Here is an 18,661-nt window from a genome sequence, read left to right on the forward strand (position 1 = left end):
GTGAGCAGCTTCTCCCTGCAGCTCCGCTCCCCACGTTGCTTCATCCAGCTCTAACCCTGTCAGCCTCTGTGAGACACCGCTCCCGGTCCCCCTGCAGACCGGGCATCGACATGGACAAGTTCCTGGGCCCCCCACCTCCTGCAAAACAGCCTCCGGCACCACAGCAGCAACGCCAGGAGAAGCGTCGTGGCGAGCAAAAATGGCGCCCGGCGCGGACGCTGGTCCGGGGATGCCAGTGGCGACGAAACCTATCTCTGCTTCGGAGGGGATCAAAGGTATGTCAGACGGTAACCAGACGGCTTCCCTCACGTACAAAGAACTTACTAAGGCTATGCAACCCACTATGGCACCATTACTACAGAAAGCAGTCGCTGACATTACCACACAGATCTCCCGCTTGTCTGATCGCATCACAGGGGCTGAAGCGCACATTAGCCAGAACATGGATGATATCCATACATTACAAAAGTCAGTGAAAGACTTATTATTAGATAACAAACGCATGTCTGACAAGTTGGACAATATTGAAAACAGAACACGACGTAATAACCTACGTATCACCGGACTCCCTGAGTCCATCAAAGGGACGCAGTTGGAATATTTTGTCCATCACACACTTCCTAAACTACTTCATGTTGAATCAGAGTGCTCTGATATAGTGATTGAAAGGGAAACCTGCCTCAGCACACAAACCGAGGATTGTCATCTTTAAAACTCTGAATTTCCTGCATAAACAGGTGCTTTGGTCTGCTTCTAGAAAACACAATCCTCTCATCTGGGAATCCCATACCCTACGGCTGTTTCAGGACTTTTCTGTGGAACTTTCCAGAGCGCAGCGTTCCTTTTCAACAGTGTGCACTACGCTGATACAAACAAACCGCAAGTTTCATATGCTGTTCCCAGCCAAACTCAGAATCTTCACAGCGTCAGGCTTTGCTGACTTTTCCAACACTGCGGATGCTGCAGCTTATCTCAAGGAAGAGTCTGAAGAGAAAGGGACAGGTCCTAGTGCAGAAGCTGATGATATGGCTGTGTGAGACTCCTGTGGCCCTACTACCTGGAAATTGACTTTAGCATATTATTGGTAACCCTGCAATGAGGCATATGCCGTGAATTTAGTCTTATATCTGACAAATGTTTTCTTCTGTATGACACTGCACCTGAACTTTAGTTTCAGTTTGGGTTCGAAGTCATATAATCTTTTATACACTTATATACTGTAATACTGTTATAATTGGAAGGCAGTCCGTGTTGTATGACTGTCTTTGCCTATGTTTGGATATTATATGTTTAAAGAAGTAGCTGGAAGAGCGGAGCTCTGCCGTACATAGTTTGCTTTGAAGTTTTGATATTAAAAGACACTCCCTGATACCTGTAATCACAGCGATACACGTACCAGGAATTTTTCTGGAGGTCCGTTATTTCACTTTTAGGAATGGTTTGGTTCCCCCTGTCCTCTGTCTTCCCTTACCCTCATGTTTCTCCCTTTTGTTTTCTTCACTTTTCTCTTTCTGGCATTCGCTTGCAGCTACCACTTGAAGACCACTTTAATGTCTCTTGACATAGGCTCTCTTAATATTAGAGGTATCCATACACTGGCTAAGCGCCGCAAACTCTTTACCTATCTTAACAAACACAATGTTGACCTTATTTGTTTGCAGGAAACCCATTTGATGCCGGATGAAGTGAAAAAGCTTCAAATTATGAACTGGTCCTTGTTAGGTTCAGCGTCCTTCAACACTAAATCATGTGGAGTGCAATACTAGCAAAAAAGGCCTTGAATATATAGGTGACCTCTGTCTTTGCTGACCCGCTTGGTAGATACTTGACCCTGTCCCTTTCCCTAGCTGGCACCACCTTCACTATCTGTAATGTTTATGCCCCTACTCAATATAAAAAATCCTTTTTTGTTGAACTCCTCACACATACTACTTGCTGAATCCCTGTTTCCCTCCCTAACCTCGGTAGGGATTGAACCCCCCTTTTATCAGACCACGCGTTGATCAATATGAAATTAGCCCTTGGAAAATCTAAATCTACTCCTCCGATGTGGAGATTCCCTTCTCACATGTTTCAATCCCAGTGTCTAAAGCAGAAGCTTCTAACTGAATGGAACAAATACGCAGAAATAAATGCAACTCATTACTCTTCTAACCCGCCTCTCTTTTGGCAAACGGCCAAATCGGTCCTTCGAGGTGAACTGATAGCCTTTGTTTCAAATACCAAACGACAACATAAACAAGAGTATTTGCAGTTGCAAGAGAAACTCTCTACTGCTTTCCAAATGTTTAAGACACACCCTTCACCTGCACACAAAACTGCTTACCTAGAAACTAAACTAATTTATAACGAGTTTCTCCAAACTTCAGGAGACAAATACCTTTTTAATGTGGATTCCAAATGTTATAAGTTTGGGAATAAAGTTGGGAGGCTCCTAACGAATCTGCTGCAAGGGTCTAGACCACATACGGTTGTCCACCCTTTGTTACGTCCAGACGGCTCCAAGACCGACTCTGATTCACAGATAATCGAAACTATGAAATGTTTCTACCATTCTCTGTACTCAGCCCCGGGAGTGGTTCCAGAGGAGTCATTAGGGAACTCTGCCTCAATCCCCTCTCCTCCTTCTCCCTCTTCTTCACCCCCTATCTCTTCTCTTTCTTCTTCCTATTGGGATTCCCTGACCTTGCCGCAAGTACCAGAAATGTTAATGGTAAACCTGTTAAACCCCATTACCCCTGAGGAGATCTCTTGGGCTATCGGAAACTTGAAACTAGCCTCAGCGCCCGGCCCTGATGGATTCTCAAATTAATTTTATAAAATATTGTCTCCACAGATAGCACGGCCGCTGGCGGACACTTTCAACTTTATAATTGACCAACAATCTCTCCCTCTGTACTTCTCTGACGCTATTATAAAGGTCATCCCCAAATCTGGGCGAGACCTTAGCCTCCCTGGTTCATATAGGCCAATCTCTCTGCTAAATGTTGATTACAAAATATTGACAAAGATATTGGCAGAGAGATTGAAGCCTATACTGCCTATCTTGATCAAGTCAGACCAGACAGGATTTATCACCGGCAGACATTCTGTAGTGAATGTGCGGAGAGTGTTAGCGGCCATTCAGCAAACTTCTTCGTTGTCTGGCGCTTCCTCTCCTAACATGGTGATTACGTTAGACGCAGAAAAAGCTTTTGATTTAGTTTTATGGCCCCATCTTTTTCAAACTCTACATAATTTTGGTTTCCCCCCTCATTTTATACAGATAATTTGTACGTTATATGCCTCCCCCAAATCGCTGGTATCATGCAATGGCCTTTTATCTTCCCCCTTTCTACTGCACACAGAGGTACATGCCAAGGATGTCCTCTATCCCCTATCCTCTTCGCTCTAGCTGTTGAACCTCTTGCTGTTGCTATACGTAGCTCCCCTCTCATACATGGAATTCGCATACATTCTCTCGAAGTGAAGATAGCTCTATATGCTGACGATACACTTATTTTCCTCTCCAAACCCTCACACTCTTTACCGGCCCTGCTTCACCTTCTTGACTCCTTTGGAACTCTCTCGGGGTTCAAAGTCAACTTGACAAAATCTGAAATAATGCTGCTTGGAGGAGCCGGCCCAGACGTCATTGCCAAACACGATATCCCTTTTAGATTAGCTTCCTCCCATTTCCCCTATCTGGGTGTCCAAATTTCTTTGGATCTAACTAAACTATACTCCCTAAATTTTCCCCCCATTATATCCAAAATAGCAACTAGACTGGAATCATGGAAAAAATTGCCGGTCTCTTTACTAGGCAGACTTGCCATAATCCAGTTGATTATCTTCCCGAAGCTTTACTACTGCATGCAGATGATTCCATTGGCCTTACACAAGTCAGATATTGCTAGGGTGGAAAGTTTATTTTCGAAATTCATATGGCAAGGCAAAAGGCCCAGGATTCATAGGTGTGCGCAGGGGGGGTTCCTGGTGCGCACAGGCACCCCCTAATGTCTGGCACTCCGATCTCACATGCCTGATGCAGCGATCGCCGAGCAGGCTGATTACTGTCCCCTCTGCGCTGCACCCTGTCAGGACTGCATTACTGACTGGACGCCTGGGTTAATCAAGGGTGCCACTGCCACCGGCTTTCAAATTCCCAGCTCCACCACCATGTACAAAAACAGCGTGATGTGACGTGATTACATCATGCTGCTCGCATGCCCACCCATCACACCCGCCACATACACACCTCTCTCCTTCTATGCTATGCCAATGCCAGCCACTGATGAGGAGCAGCATGCAGCCAGCGTTCCTCTTAGGAAGACAAATTCAATACTGGCAGACGGCCAGCAGCAGCATTGACATGTCACTAGTTTTTCCAGCAGCAGCAGTACTAGTCTGCGACTGTCAGTGTCAGTGAGTGACTGATTTGTAAGTAAGCTGCTGCAGCTTGCAGGTGAAAGAGAGGGGGAGCCAGACCAGGCTGAGGAGGAGCAGTGTAATTGCAGTTAATGCCATCAGGGGTGCTTGTTTGGTGCACACCACAACATCTGACAATGTATCTGCTTTATTAGGATTGGTACAAAGGTGTATATTTTATGCGTTGACCATCAATAGATAGTGCTAGACACGCCCAAAAGGCGGTGCTAGACACACCCCTCCGACGGTGCACCCCCTAATAAAATGTGCTGCGCATGCCAGTGCCAGGATTGCTAAAATTAAACTCATCACTCCACGGGCAAATGGGGGAATGGGATACCCGGACTTACATAATTACTCTCTAGCTACCTTTTTTAGATATATTAGTGACTGGATTCTGAATAATTCCACCTATACAGATTCTACCCTGGACCAAGCTATTTTTTACCCATATTCCCCTGGAGCCCTGATTCAGACCAAATTGTCGAACATTCCTACCCAAATAAAATCCCATATTTTATCTAGAGATACATACGCTGCCTGGGTCACTTTGAACAAAATTTGTCGTAGAAATCCCTACATTTCTCATTTCCTCCACTTATGGGGTAATCCTTCCTTTCCCCCGTCATTGACTAACTCGCTATTCCATTACTGGAAATCTAGAGGACTGGATACCTCCTACAAGGTTTTTGATCCCGGAGGAACTATTTTCCCATTTTTAGACCTTTCCAAACGCTTTGAACTGCCTCGCACTCACAGATTTATGTACTTTCAAGTCAGGCACTATTTAAATAGTGTTAGAATAGACTGGGCTACTAGACATCCCACGCCTATTTTCCCCTCACAACTCATAAACATTGATATTCTCCTAGAGTTTCTGCTAAATAAAACCTACAAGGTAAGGTACATGTATACAATACTTTTGAAAACCTGCTGCAGCACTCACCCTCAATGGATGGCTTTGGTACATAAATGGGCATCAGATATCCCATCTGTTACTCAGATTAGTGATGTATTATCCCTCCATGCTCTTTCACTGAAAACTTTACAGTCCAGCTATCTCCAAGATGTGTACATCCGAACTCTTCATAGGTCTTATATAACACCAAGTCAAAGGCGCCACATGGTTATCGAGGAAAAAGGTTATTGTCTGAAATGCAGGACTATGATAGCAGATTATTCCCACTGCATGTGGAATTGCTATAAATTGAAATGCTTTTGGTCCAAATTAATTGTTTATGTCAACTCACTTTTTCACACCAAGTTAACTTTTGATCCGCTTGCATGCATGGGGCTCAACTTTTCTGTTTGGACTGCACAGAAATTGGAGAGATCTGCCTTTCCCCTACTTATTACGATTATACCAGTGGCCAGGAAATGTATTTTGGCCCACTGGACTAAAAAATCGGCTCCCCAATTGGGTGCAGTGAAACAGAAACTTCTCCAAATATTGCACTTTGAGCGTAAATATGCTAGATTGGAAGCACAATCCGGTGTTCATAAATTTTATCAAAAATGGCTGCCTTTTATTACTTCCCTAGACGTGCATATGAAAAATCATGTTATAATGGTTTTTTAACAAGTACACCCTATACCTAATGCTTAATGAAGCCTTTTTGAATGACGGATTCAACGTCCTATTGTGGTCTTAATACTGTTTGCTCTTTACTGAAACCCGGGTTTGTCAGTATGCCAGATTGCTTTCTCTTCTTTCTTCCTTCTCTTTTCTTTCTATTCTTTCTACTCTTACCCTACATCCCCTTAATATCTGTTGTGTGTCTAGGATAGCTCCCTTTTTGGATTTTTCTCATTTTGTAGGTGACTTCATTGATGTGTGTATGACTATGGTACTCTTTAATCTTGATTCCGATACACTAAAGTCTTGCCGAGACACTCAGTTCGACCTAGCTCATTTTCTCCTATCGGATTATATTGAAAATATGACTACTATTGTTTGACTAATATGTTTCCTATCTGATAATGGCCCTCATTCCGAGTTGTTCGCTCGGTAAATTTCATTGCATCGCAGCGATTTTCCGCTTAGTGTGCATGCGCAATGTCCGCACTGCGACTGCGCCAAGTAATTTTGCTATGAAGTTAGTATTTTTACTCACGGCTTTTTCATTGCTCTGGCGATCGTAGTGTGATTGACAGGAAATGGGTGTTTCTGGGCGGAAACAGGCCGTTTTATGGGCGTGTGGGAAAAAACGCTACCATTTCCGGAAAAAACGCGGGAGTGGCCGGAGAAACGGAGGAGTGTCTGGGTGAACGCTGGGTGTATTTGTGACGTCAAACCAGGAACGTGAGAAACTGGAAGAAAAAGGAAGGCTCTTGTGTGGGCGCACTCTTGTGGAAGAAGTAAATTTTATATTATAATTATGGTGGAATGTTTAAAACATAACTTTTAATAGTATTATTATAACACAAGGTTCTTCCCTGAAATCTGTCCTTCAAAATACAAAGTTGAAAACATCTTTACAAATAAAATGTTCTGGTCTCTTTATGATAAAGAGTGTATGGGAGGGTTGTAGACATGAGATGGTCATACCCCCATTCCCCCTGACCAGTACAGGATTACTGTATTGATGGAACCACAGGGTGGTCAAGACACAATGGTATATGAGGCTGTGCTCTTTGGCTATAAGTGACTAGGGTGATAATCAGAAGTCACTCCTCTATGGGCGGTACAGAAAATTAGCATACACATATCAAGATTGTAAAAAATGCGAAACAGGAAATAATGAACATCCTGAAAGCAGTGCAAACAACCATTATGTTATAAACACTGAGATGGAAACTGAGATATAGAGATTGCTGAATAGAGATAGTGGTGATACTGCTGTTGGTGTTAATATCACGTAAGTGAGGAAAATCCTACTCTACAACACCAGGTATTCGCAGGCAGTCTCCCTTCCTGATACTAACCTGGCCCAACGCTGTTTAGCTTCAAAGATCAGACGAGATCGGGCGCTGGCAGCGTGGTATGGTAGTAGAGAATTTTTATGTGAACACCAATGAGAGTGCACCTATATAGGAATGCTGAAATTTTAGAGAGACCGACAGAGAAGTGATAGAGAAAGAATTGTGGAAATATGTGGATCTGCTTTCCACGTTAGACCCGATTCCAAAATTCCCACTCACGTGGTGCAATGTTACGGGAATCGTGAATGAGAGTCCACGAAGTTAGTGATCACAGAAAGATGAGGTTGTCAGGATTGGCACTGTTAATTGTAATCAAAGAACTCCCTGACTGCTACGCATGTTGTGGTTTGTCCAAGAGAGATAATTCTTTGTGATGGATAACAGATACAAAATATACAAAAACTCACACCAGTAGCAGAATTGTTTGAATCTTGAATAGATAATGGAGGCTTTGAATCAATGAATTACATACTATAGATAGGATATGTATATCCCATTATTAACATATGTCAATTGCTGAAAAGGATAAAGGAATAAGCATAAAGAGACACGTCAAATCCAAAGTAATAGACAAAAATGAGAGGTATGTGCTAATTATATGCATATGTCAATTGCTGAGGAGAATAAAGCAAATAAAGAAAAACATCATATCCAAAATAACAGGAAAATATGAGAGGTATATGTTAATTATATGCATTTCCTATTAAATCTTTGGATATTTGCAGCTTAACCTCAGACGAGGTGCTATATGCTTGGTATGCTGTAAGGACCCCTGAAAAATATATACCACTGTAATACACACAGAAAGTGGGATAATTCAGGCACTTCTGCCTGGGTTTACAGTAGGAGTTACTATCCGTGGCATGCAGCCACAAGATAGTGGGGCTTACGGTTTCACCAGTGAGATGAGAGAGCCAGAGAGAGCAAGCAGGTAAGTAAGGCTGATGCCAAGATGAAGCTGTGTCGGCGAGACCCCTTGCGGAATGCGGAAAACGCGTTTCGCCCTGAGGCTTGTTCACTGCCGGGTTCCGTATGGTCCTGTGTGGGGAGCGGGCTTTTATAGCAGCAGAAGGTCAAACAGACCAATAAGGGAGTGTTAGATGACAGTTGTAATTGCTGCTCGTGTGCGCGGTTGCTGGGAGACAGCGGTAGCGACGCTATGACGACAGACCGGGAGGACTGAAGGTGATTGAAAAATCGCGAGATCACGGACGCCATCTTAGATGTGGGCATAATGTGATTTAAGCTGATGGCACTTATTCGGGTTACTATAAGTGAATTGATTGACTTAAAAATGAAATAGAAATAAGAAAATGTATAAAAATAAAATAATATAAAGTTGGAAAAATAATTAGATACGCTTGACCTGGGGATAAAGGTTGTTGGAGTGGTCAAGGAGAAGCGGAAGGCTAGATGGAGGTGATTAAGAGATCGCGATGTGGCGGACGCCATATTGCAAGTGGGAATGATTTGTCTTGAACTTATGGCAATTATTGATTGTTGTTAGATCGGCAATTGGAAAAAAGGGGGTGTGTGTGTAGGGGAATCAGGTGACGCATGTTGGTGAAATGGAAAGGAAGGGAAATGGAACGGTATGTAGTGAGGGGAAGGGGAAAGGGGGAGGAGTGAGGGAAGGAGGGACTGGTTGGACGGTGAACAGGAGTGTGGTTGGCTAGGGGTGGGGGGAATGAAAAATAGGAGGAAGTATGTGTTGGAACAGGGAGAGATGGAGGGATGGAGAAAGGGGAAGGGGGAGAGTAGTGGGTGGGGAAGGGGAGCAGTGGGAAATGAGGGATGGTGAGTGGTTTGTTTGGGAGCTGGTGTATTGTACGGGGGTGTTAATGGCTAGGAGTGGTAGGGATGAGTGGACTGGTTTATGGTGAAAGGAGAAGGAAAGGGAAAACAGGAGGTGCATGTAGAGACAAGGGGGGGCTAGGGGATAGGGGGGTATGGTTGGGAACCTGAGGTGAGGGTGAGAGCAGATAGAGAGAGGTAGTGGATGGTGAATGAAGGAATAGAAATGCTGAAAAAGAAATGTGGCAAGGTAACAGTGTGGCCATTTGTTGGTACACCGGAAAGTAAAATTATGCACATGCAATTGCACACCGGTGTAGATGTGCACGTGTGCAGGTAAACTGATTTTATTAAAAAAAGAAGAAAGAGAATATTGTTGTTGTCTAAAAACATTTGACGACAAGTGAGAAGTAGATGAGACATTTTTTACAGAAAAACTCCATAATTAATGGTTTCATTAAGCCCAAAAGGTTTCAGACTGTTTAGACGAAAAATCCATTCACTCTCCTTTTTATATAGTTCTTTGGTTATGTCTCCTCCTCGTATTCCGAGATGTATCCGATCTAAGCAGAAGGTCTTGAAACCTTTGATGGATCCTTTGTGGACAGAATTAAAGTGTCTCGCTACTGATGTAAGCTGTTTCATTCGTTTAAGATCTCTGGAGGCATTGCGGATGTTTCCCAGGTGTTCTAATATTCTTTCCTTCAATTTGCGTGTGGTCATGCCTACATACTTTAGATTGCACTCGCAAGTTATGCAATATATCACAGCCTGCGTATTACAGTTAAAAAAGTGTTGTAACTTGATCAACTGGCCAAACCTATCAATGACCGTGTTGGTTTGCAGGATCTGAGGGCATGATTTGCAATGTCCGCACGGGAAAGAACCTGTGATAGAAGGTTTTTTGATGTTTGAGGAAATCAAATGGCTGTGCACTAGGTGGTCTTTCATGTTTTTAGATCTGCGCCAGCTCATTTGTAGTGGAGAGTCAAAAAGAGGTGCCAGATCTGGGTCCAGTTGTAAGATGGGAAGATGTCTGGTTATGGCTCCCTTCAGCTTTCTCCATTCGGGACAAAAAGTGCCAATGAAGCGAATGGTATCCTCCTGCTCAGTGCTCTTGCTTTTCTTTCCAAAAATCAAATTATCTCTCTTGGTTGCTACAGTGGCAGTGTATGCCCGTTTGAGTGAGCGTCTGCTGTAGCCTCTATCCAGGAGACGGTTAGTGAGTTCCAAGCTCTTGATTTTGAAGGTAGAGTCTTCTGAGCAATTACGTCTCAGGCGTAAATATTCCCCTTTGGGGATGTTTTCCACGGTGGGCGGAAAATGGGAGCTTGTTTGGTGAAGAAGACTGTTAGTTGCAGTTTCCTTCCGGAATAATTCCGTTTCTAGGAAGCCTGCATTAGATTTGTAGATACTGAGATCTAAGAATGGTACCCTATCTGGACTGATAAAATGTGTCAAGGTGATATTGAGATCATTTTGATTAAGCATCTGAATGAACTCCATGAGCAGGCTCTGATTTCCATTCCAAATTAAGAAGACATCATCGATGTATCTCAACCACAGTATTACATGTGTGGTGTATTTTTCATTCCGAGTGTTGAAAACGTGGAAGTGCTCCCACCACCCTAGAAAGAGATTTGCATATGTTGGTGCACATGCTGCACCCATTGCAGTTCCCCTAATTTGTAAGAAAAATTGATCTTGAAACACAAAATAATTTTTGGAAAGAACAAAAGTGAGTAGCTGTAAAAGAAAATCAGAAAAGTCATTGGTACCAATTTGGTCCAGAAAGAATTTCACTGCTGTCAAACCTTGATGATGGTTGATACTGGAATAAAGTGCCTCAACATCTAAGGTATATGCTGCTTCTTGTTTTAAAAAAGTTTTTTGCAAAACACCGTGCAATACAAGATATCAACAGTAGTACAGATTTATCCCCTGACGAACTTCAAGCAGTCCAAGCCCTGGAGGACCTGTTATTGGAATCAAACATGCAAGACAACATTCCCTGCCGACCCAAATGTAAACCCAAGTCTTCATTTTTCCCAACTGACAATACCAGCCCGGAAATGAGGGTTTTTCTCAACAGGGTGTCTAAAGAATTTGACGACATCTACGTCCAAATTAAAACTGCCCATCAATATCCATCTAGAAATCTCAACTTCCAAGAAAGGAAAGCATTACGTGAGATGGAAACATGGCGAGACGTAATTATAAAACCTTCGGACAAGGGTGGCAACATTGTCCTTTGGCCGTTACAAATGTATATCACGGAAGCACATAGACAATTGTTCAACCCCCTATGTTATCAAAAACTTCTCAATGACCCCACCAAAAGGTTCCAGAAAGCCTACACCTCTTTGATACAAGAGGCTGCTACACAAGGAACTATCACAAAACAAGAAGCAGCATATCTGACTGTCCAGAATCCAAGAACTCCAACTTTCTATCTTCTGCCCAAGATTCATAAAGACACCCAGCATCCACCAGGCAGACCGATAATGTCGGGTAATGGAGGACTTTTGGAGCAGCCGAGTCGGTTTTTGGATTTACACCTACGTGATTTTGTCCTTGACTTACCATCTTACCTACAAGACACTGCCGACCTATTGCGAAAAGTTCACAACATCCATTTTGAGAATGACTTTCTTTTAGTGACCTTAGATGTTGAGGCACTTTATTCCAGTATCAACCATCATCAAGGTTTGACAGCAGTGAAATTCTTTCTGGACCAAATTGGTACCAATGACTTTTCTGATTTTCTTTTACAGCTACTCACTTTTGTTCTTTCCAAAAATTATTTTGTGTTTCAAGATCAATTTTTCTTACAAATTAGGGGAACTGCAATGGGTGCAGCATGTGCACCAACATATGCAAATCTCTTTCTAGGGTGGTGGGAGCACTTCCACGTTTTCAACACTCGGAATGAAAAATACACCACACATGTAATACTGTGGTTGAGATACATCGATGATGTCTTCTTAATTTGGAATGGAAATCAGAGCCTGCTCATGGAGTTCATTCAGATGCTTAATCAAAATGATCTCAATATCACCCTGACACATTTTATCAGTCCAGATAGGGTACCATTCTTAGATCTCAGTATCTACAAATCTAATGCAGGCTTCCTAGAAACGGAATTATTCCGGAAGGAAACTGCAACTAACAGTCTTCTTCACCAAACAAGCTCCCATTTTCCGCCCACCGTGGAAAACATCCCCAAAGGGGAATATTTACGCCTGAGACGTAATTGCTCAGAAGACTCTACCTTCAAAACCAAGAGCTTGGAACTCACTAACCGTCTCCTGGATAGAGGCTACAGCAGACGCTCACTCAAACGGGCATACACTGCCACTGTAGCAACCAAGAGAGATAATTTGATTTTTGGAAAGAAAAGCAAGAGCACTGAGCAGGAGGATACCATTCGCTTCATTGGCACTTTTTGTCCCGAATGGAGAAAGCTGAAGGGAGCCATAACCAGACATCTTCCCATCTTACAACTGGACCCAGATCTGGCACCTCTTTTTGACTCTCCACTACAAATGAGCTGGCGCAGATCTAAAAACATGAAAGACCACCTAGTGCACAGCAATTTGATTTCCTCAAACATCAAAAAACCTTCTATCACAGGTTCTTTCCCGTGCGGACATTGCAAATCATGCCCTCAGATCCTGCAAACCAACACGGTCATTGATAGGTTTGGCCAGTTGATCAAGTTACAACACTTTTTTAACTGTAATACGCAGGCTGTGATATATTGCATAACTTGCGAGTGCAATCTAAAGTATGTAGGCATGACCACACGCAAATTGAAGGAAAGAATATTAGAACACCTGGGAAACATCCGCAATGCCTCCAGAGATCTTAAACGAATGAAACAGCTTACATCAGTAGCGAGACACTTTAATTCTGTCCACAAAGGATCCATCAAAGGTTTCAAGACCTTCTGCTTAGATCGGATACATCTCGGAATACGAGGAGGAGACATAACCAAAGAACTATATAAAAAGGAGAGTGAATGGATTTTTCGTCTAAACAGTCTGAAACCTTTTGGGCTTAATGAAACCATTAATTATGGAGTTTTTCTGTAAAAAATGTCTCATCTACTTCTCACTTGTCGTCAAATGTTTTTAGACAACAACAATATTCTCTTTCTTCTTTTTTTAATAAAATCAGTTTACCTGCACACGTGCACATCTACACCGGTGTGCAATTGCATGTGCATAATTTTACTTTCCGGTGTACCAACAAATGGCCACACTGTTACCTTGCCACATTTCTTTTTCAGCATTTCTATTCCTTCATTCACCATCCACTACCTCTCTCTATCTGCTCTCACCCTCACCTCAGGTTCCCAACCATACCCCCCTATCCCCTAGCCCCCCCTTGTCTCTACATGCACCTCCTGTTTTCCCTTTCCTTCTCCTTTCACCATAAACCAGTCCACTCATCCCTACCACTCCTAGCCATTAACACCCCCGTACAATACACCAGCTCCCAAACAAACCACTCACCATCCCTCATTTCCCACTGCTCCCCTTCCCCACCCACTACTCTCCCCCTTCCCCTTTCTCCATCCCTCCATCTCTCCCTGTTCCAACACATACTTCCTCCTATTTTTCATTCCCCCCACCCCTAGCCAACCACACTCCTGTTCACCGTCCAACCAGTCCCTCCTTCCCTCACTCCTCCCCCTTTCCCCTTCCCCTCACTACATACCGTTCCATTTCCCTTCCTTTCCATTTCACCAACATGCGTCACCTGATTCCCCTACACACACCCCCCCTTTTTTCCAATTGCCGATCTAACAACAATCAATAATTGCCATAAGTTCAAGACAAATCATTCCCACTTGCAATATGGCGTCCGCCACATCGCGATCTCTTAATCACCTCCATCTAGCCTTCCGCTTCTCCTTGACCACTCCAACAACCTTTATCCCCAGGTCAAGCGTATCTAATTATTTTTCCAACTTTATATTATTTTATTTTTATACATTTTTCTTATTTCTATTTCATTTTCAAGTCAATCAATTCACTTATAGTAACCCGAATAAGTGCCATCAGCTTAAATCACATTATGCCCACATCTAAGATGGCGTCCGTGATCTCGCGATTTTTCAATCACCTTCAGTCCTCCCGGTCTGTCGTCATAGCGTCGCTACCGCTGTCTCCCAGCAACCGCGCACACGAGCAGCAATTACAACTGTCATCTAACACTCCCTTATTGGTCTGTTTGACCTTCTGCTGCTATAAAAGCCCGCTCCCCACACAGGACCATACGGAACCCGGAAGTGAACAAGCCTCAGGGCGAAACGCGTTTTCCGCATTCCGCAAGGGGTCTCGCCGACACAGCTTCATCTTGGCATCAGCCTTACTTACCTGCTTGCTCTCTCTGGCTCTCTCATCTCACTGGTGAAACCGTAAGCCCCACTATCTTGTGGCTGCATGCCACGGATAGTAACTCCTACTGTAAACCCAGGCAGAAGTGCCTGAATTATCCCACTTTCTGTGTGTATTACAGTGGTATATATTTTTCAGGGGTCCTTACAGCATACCAAGCATATAGCACCTCGTCTGAGGTTAAGCTGCAAATATCCAAAGATTTAATAGGAAATGCATATAATTAACATATACCTCTCATATTTTCCTGTTATTTTGGATATGATGTTTTTCTTTATTTGCTTTATTCTCCTCAGCAATTGACATATGCATATAATTAGCACATACCTCTCATTTTTGTCTATTACTTTGGATTTGACGTGTCTCTTTATGCTTATTCCTTTATCCTTTTCAGCAATTGACATATGTTAATAATGGGATATACATATCCTATCTATAGTATGTAATTCATTGATTCAAAGCCTCCATTATCTATTCAAGATTCAAACAATTCTGCTACTGGTGTGAGTTTTTGTATATTTTGTATCTGTTATCCATCACAAAGAATTATCTCTCTTGGACAAACCACAACATGCGTAGCAGTCAGGGAGTTCTTTGATTACAATTAACAGTGCCAATCCTGACAACCTCATCTTTCTGTGATCACTAACTTCGTGGACTCTCATTCACGATTCCCGTAACATTGCACCACGTGAGTGGGAATTTTGGAATCGGGTCTAACGTGGAAAGCAGATCCACATATTTCCACAATTCTTTCTCTATCACTTCTCTGTCGGTCTCTCTAAAATTTCAGCATTCCTATATAGGTGCACTCTCATTGGTGTTCACATAAAAATTCTCTACTACCATACCACGCTGCCAGCGCCCGATCTCGTCTGATCTTGGAAGCTAAACAGCGTTGGGCCAGGTTAGTATCAGGAAGGGAGACTGCCTGCGAATACCTGGTGTTGTAGAGTAGGATTTTCCTCACTTATGTGATATTAACACCAACAGCAGTATCACCACTATCTCCATTCAGCAATCTCTATATCTCAGTTTCCATCTCAGTGTTTATAACATAATGGTTGTTTGCACTGCTTTCAGGATGTTCATTATTTCCTGTTTCGCATTTTTTACAATCTTGATATGTGTATGCTAATTTTCTGTACCGCCCATAGAGGAGTGACTTCTGATTATCACCCTAGTCACTTATAGCCAAAGAGCACAGCCTCATATACCATTGTGTCTTGACCACCCTGTGGTTCCATCAATACAGTAATCCTGTACTGGTCAGGGGGAATGGGGGTATGACCATCTCATGTCTACAACCCTCCCATACACTCTTTATCATAAAGAGACCAGAACATTTTATTTGTAAAGATGTTTTCAACTTTGTATTTTGAAGGACAGATTTCAGGGAAGAACCTTGTGTTATAATAATACTATTAAAAGTTATGTTTTAAACATTCCACCATAATTATAATATAAAATTTACTTCTTCCACAAGAGTGCGCCCACACAAGAGCCTTCCTTTTTCTTCCAGTTTCTCAAGTTTGCATACTTTCTGGCTCTGGGTGCACCACCAACTAGGACAGCATAACATTTATACGTATATACTTATATACTTATAATTAAAAGGGCTAATTTTGCCGCTTTTTTTCCCTTATTTGACAAGGGCAACATACTGTCCAATTTTGGTTTTTCTTCCTAATTCTACTATTATCCCTACGTAATAAATCCTGTGCCGGATCGCCCTGGGCTTTCTTGTCAAACCAGGAACGACAAGCACTGAACTGATCGCAGATACCGAGTAAGTCTGAAGCTACTCTGAAACTGCTAAGAAGTGTGTAATCGCAAAATTGCGAATACGTCGTTCGCAATTTTATGATGCTAAGATTCACTCCCAGTAGGCGGCGGCTTAGCGTGAGCAACTCTGCTAAAATCGCCTTGCGAGCGAACAACTCGGAATGACCCCCAATGTACACCGCATGGACTGATATGTTTATGTCACCTATATATTGATTATTGATATTTGCCTGCTGTCTTTGTCTTTATATTTCTTGAAAATCTATAATAAAATGTATTTAAAAAAAAAAAAAAAATTATTCATGAAATGTTTCTCAATAAATAAATTCTAATTTGCCATGCTTATGTCTCCTGCTCTTCATTTTGATTATGTATAGTACCTTTTTAGGGGTTTTAAATAATCAGCTAAGGAGATGTACTAAGCCTTACAGAGTGATAAAGTGGAGAGAGATAAAGTAGCAGCCAATCAGCACCTAACTGTCATGTAACAGGCTGTGTTTGAAAAATGACAGGAGCAGGTTGGCCGTTACTTTATCTCTCTCCTTTTTATCTCTTGCCTAGCTTTGATAAATCTCTCCCAATGCCACAAATAGCCACAAAGTGGCCGTTCTGTGGGCATAATTCAGACCTGATCACTGTTGTGTGAATTTGCAAGCGGGACGATTATCGATCAACTGCGGATGCGTACGGTTCGTAATCTGCACGAGCAAGGCCAAATTGCTAAAGAATCCATCAATTTTTTTGATCGCTAAGCGTACGCAGGTTTATTGACAGAAAGCGGATGTTTGGAGGTGGTAACTGCCCGTTTTCAGGCAGAGTCAGGAAAAACGCAGGCGTTCTCAGATGTTTTCAGGGCGGGTGTGTGACGTCAGCTCCGACCCGATCAGCCCGTTCTCATTGTCCTGGGCTACGCACAGACTGGAAAAAACATTAGATGGTGAGTGAATTGCGAATGGATTTGCAGCTGACCGGCGTTTGCAAAGATTTTCGCACGGCTTACGCAGACTTGTACGGGGCGGATTTTCACTCTATCTTGGCGGTGACTATCCAATCGCAAACCTCTGCAAATTTGCAGGGGACCGATCAGGTCTGAATTAGGCTACTAACATCCACATACAGCCTCCGGCTCCCATATCAGGCTGGGCAATACGGCAAATATCCCATCAGCCGACCGTCCCCCTTTTCAGTCACTGAGAACTGGGACATGACCTGACAATAACACTCACTGCAGGTATAGGAGACATTTCTGAACTGGAATAAAAGCTGAGTCATCTTTGGCGTTCCCAGATGAGCCGCAGTCACTATGAATTATTCATTCGCTCATCTCAGTTATGATTCTTTTTATTTAGCAAATGGAAACACGATGCAGGAAGAGGCAGCGAATATTCACATTCCTATTTACTGAGTGATGGATAATTAGTCAGTCTGCTAATTGGGCAATATGTTCTCAGATAACGAGTGTGTTAGTTAGTGATAAGAGGGAAGCATGCCATCCATATGTGATACCCACGCAGCTCTTATGGCAGGTCTAGAATTCTCATTTACCCCAGGTGTGGCCCAATTAATCTCCTATGTGAAGGCCTCTGGGTCTTGTCCCCTCACAAATATTGATGTAATGTGCTCATCTAACAGCTGCTTCTTTACTATAGGTAGGATGAAAAGTTTGACTTAGTTTGGCTGGTTCTGTAGGTCTGACATTGAGTTGGCATATGCCCATCTAATACACTAAGTTGTGCTGTGCATGCCCACAGGAAAGGTCAATGACTATGTATGTCCTAGTGCACAAGTTTTGCCGCTTGAGCAGCGGACGGGCATTACTGAGTACAGTAATGGCAGGCAGAAGCAGACTGGCATGCACACACATATGCCAGTAGCTGTACCATTTGCAGGCACCTACAGTAGGTGCTGGTGCAGGTAAGCTCTGATGATGATGTCGACGGTCACCAGCAGTATCAAGCTGCTTCTGATTGGCTGCTTACCAGCACCTCTGAAGCTGATAGGTGCGTTCTTCATTGATCATGTATATTTTATATGATTTTGTGGGTGTATGTATATTTATGGAACACCTCTTTAACAGGGTCTTCTAGGAAATGGTGATTGTAGTGGTCAGAGACGGGCTGGAGCTTTCATACAGCCCTGGCTGTAGTGTACCAGAGTCGCCGGGCCTGGCCAGCCCCTGTCCCTGTGAGCCGGGAAGGCTGACCTGCTCGGCCAGGCCCGGAGTCTCTGTGTGGCCGGATCGGCCCACCGGGGCAATTGCCAGTAAGGCCTGGTGGTGATATGTGCTGCCTTCTTCACGTACTTCAGTTCATTCACCAAAATCTTACTGCATGGTCTTTTTGGGGTTG

At 43.1% G+C, this 18,661-nt stretch overlaps 2 pseudogenes; one reads left to right on the forward strand and one right to left on the reverse strand.

Moving 5' to 3' along the window:
• Positions 1–7,283: 7,283 nt before the first annotated feature.
• Positions 7,284–7,402, reverse strand: LOC134931416 (5S ribosomal RNA; annotated as a pseudogene).
• Positions 7,403–15,365: 7,963 nt separating this feature from the next.
• Positions 15,366–15,484, forward strand: LOC134930586 (5S ribosomal RNA; annotated as a pseudogene).
• The last annotated feature ends 3,177 nt before the right edge of the window (positions 15,485–18,661 follow it).

This window comes from Pseudophryne corroboree, chromosome 5 (genome assembly GCF_028390025.1).
Source record: "Pseudophryne corroboree isolate aPseCor3 chromosome 5, aPseCor3.hap2, whole genome shotgun sequence".
NCBI lineage: Eukaryota > Metazoa > Chordata > Amphibia > Anura > Myobatrachidae > Pseudophryne > Pseudophryne corroboree.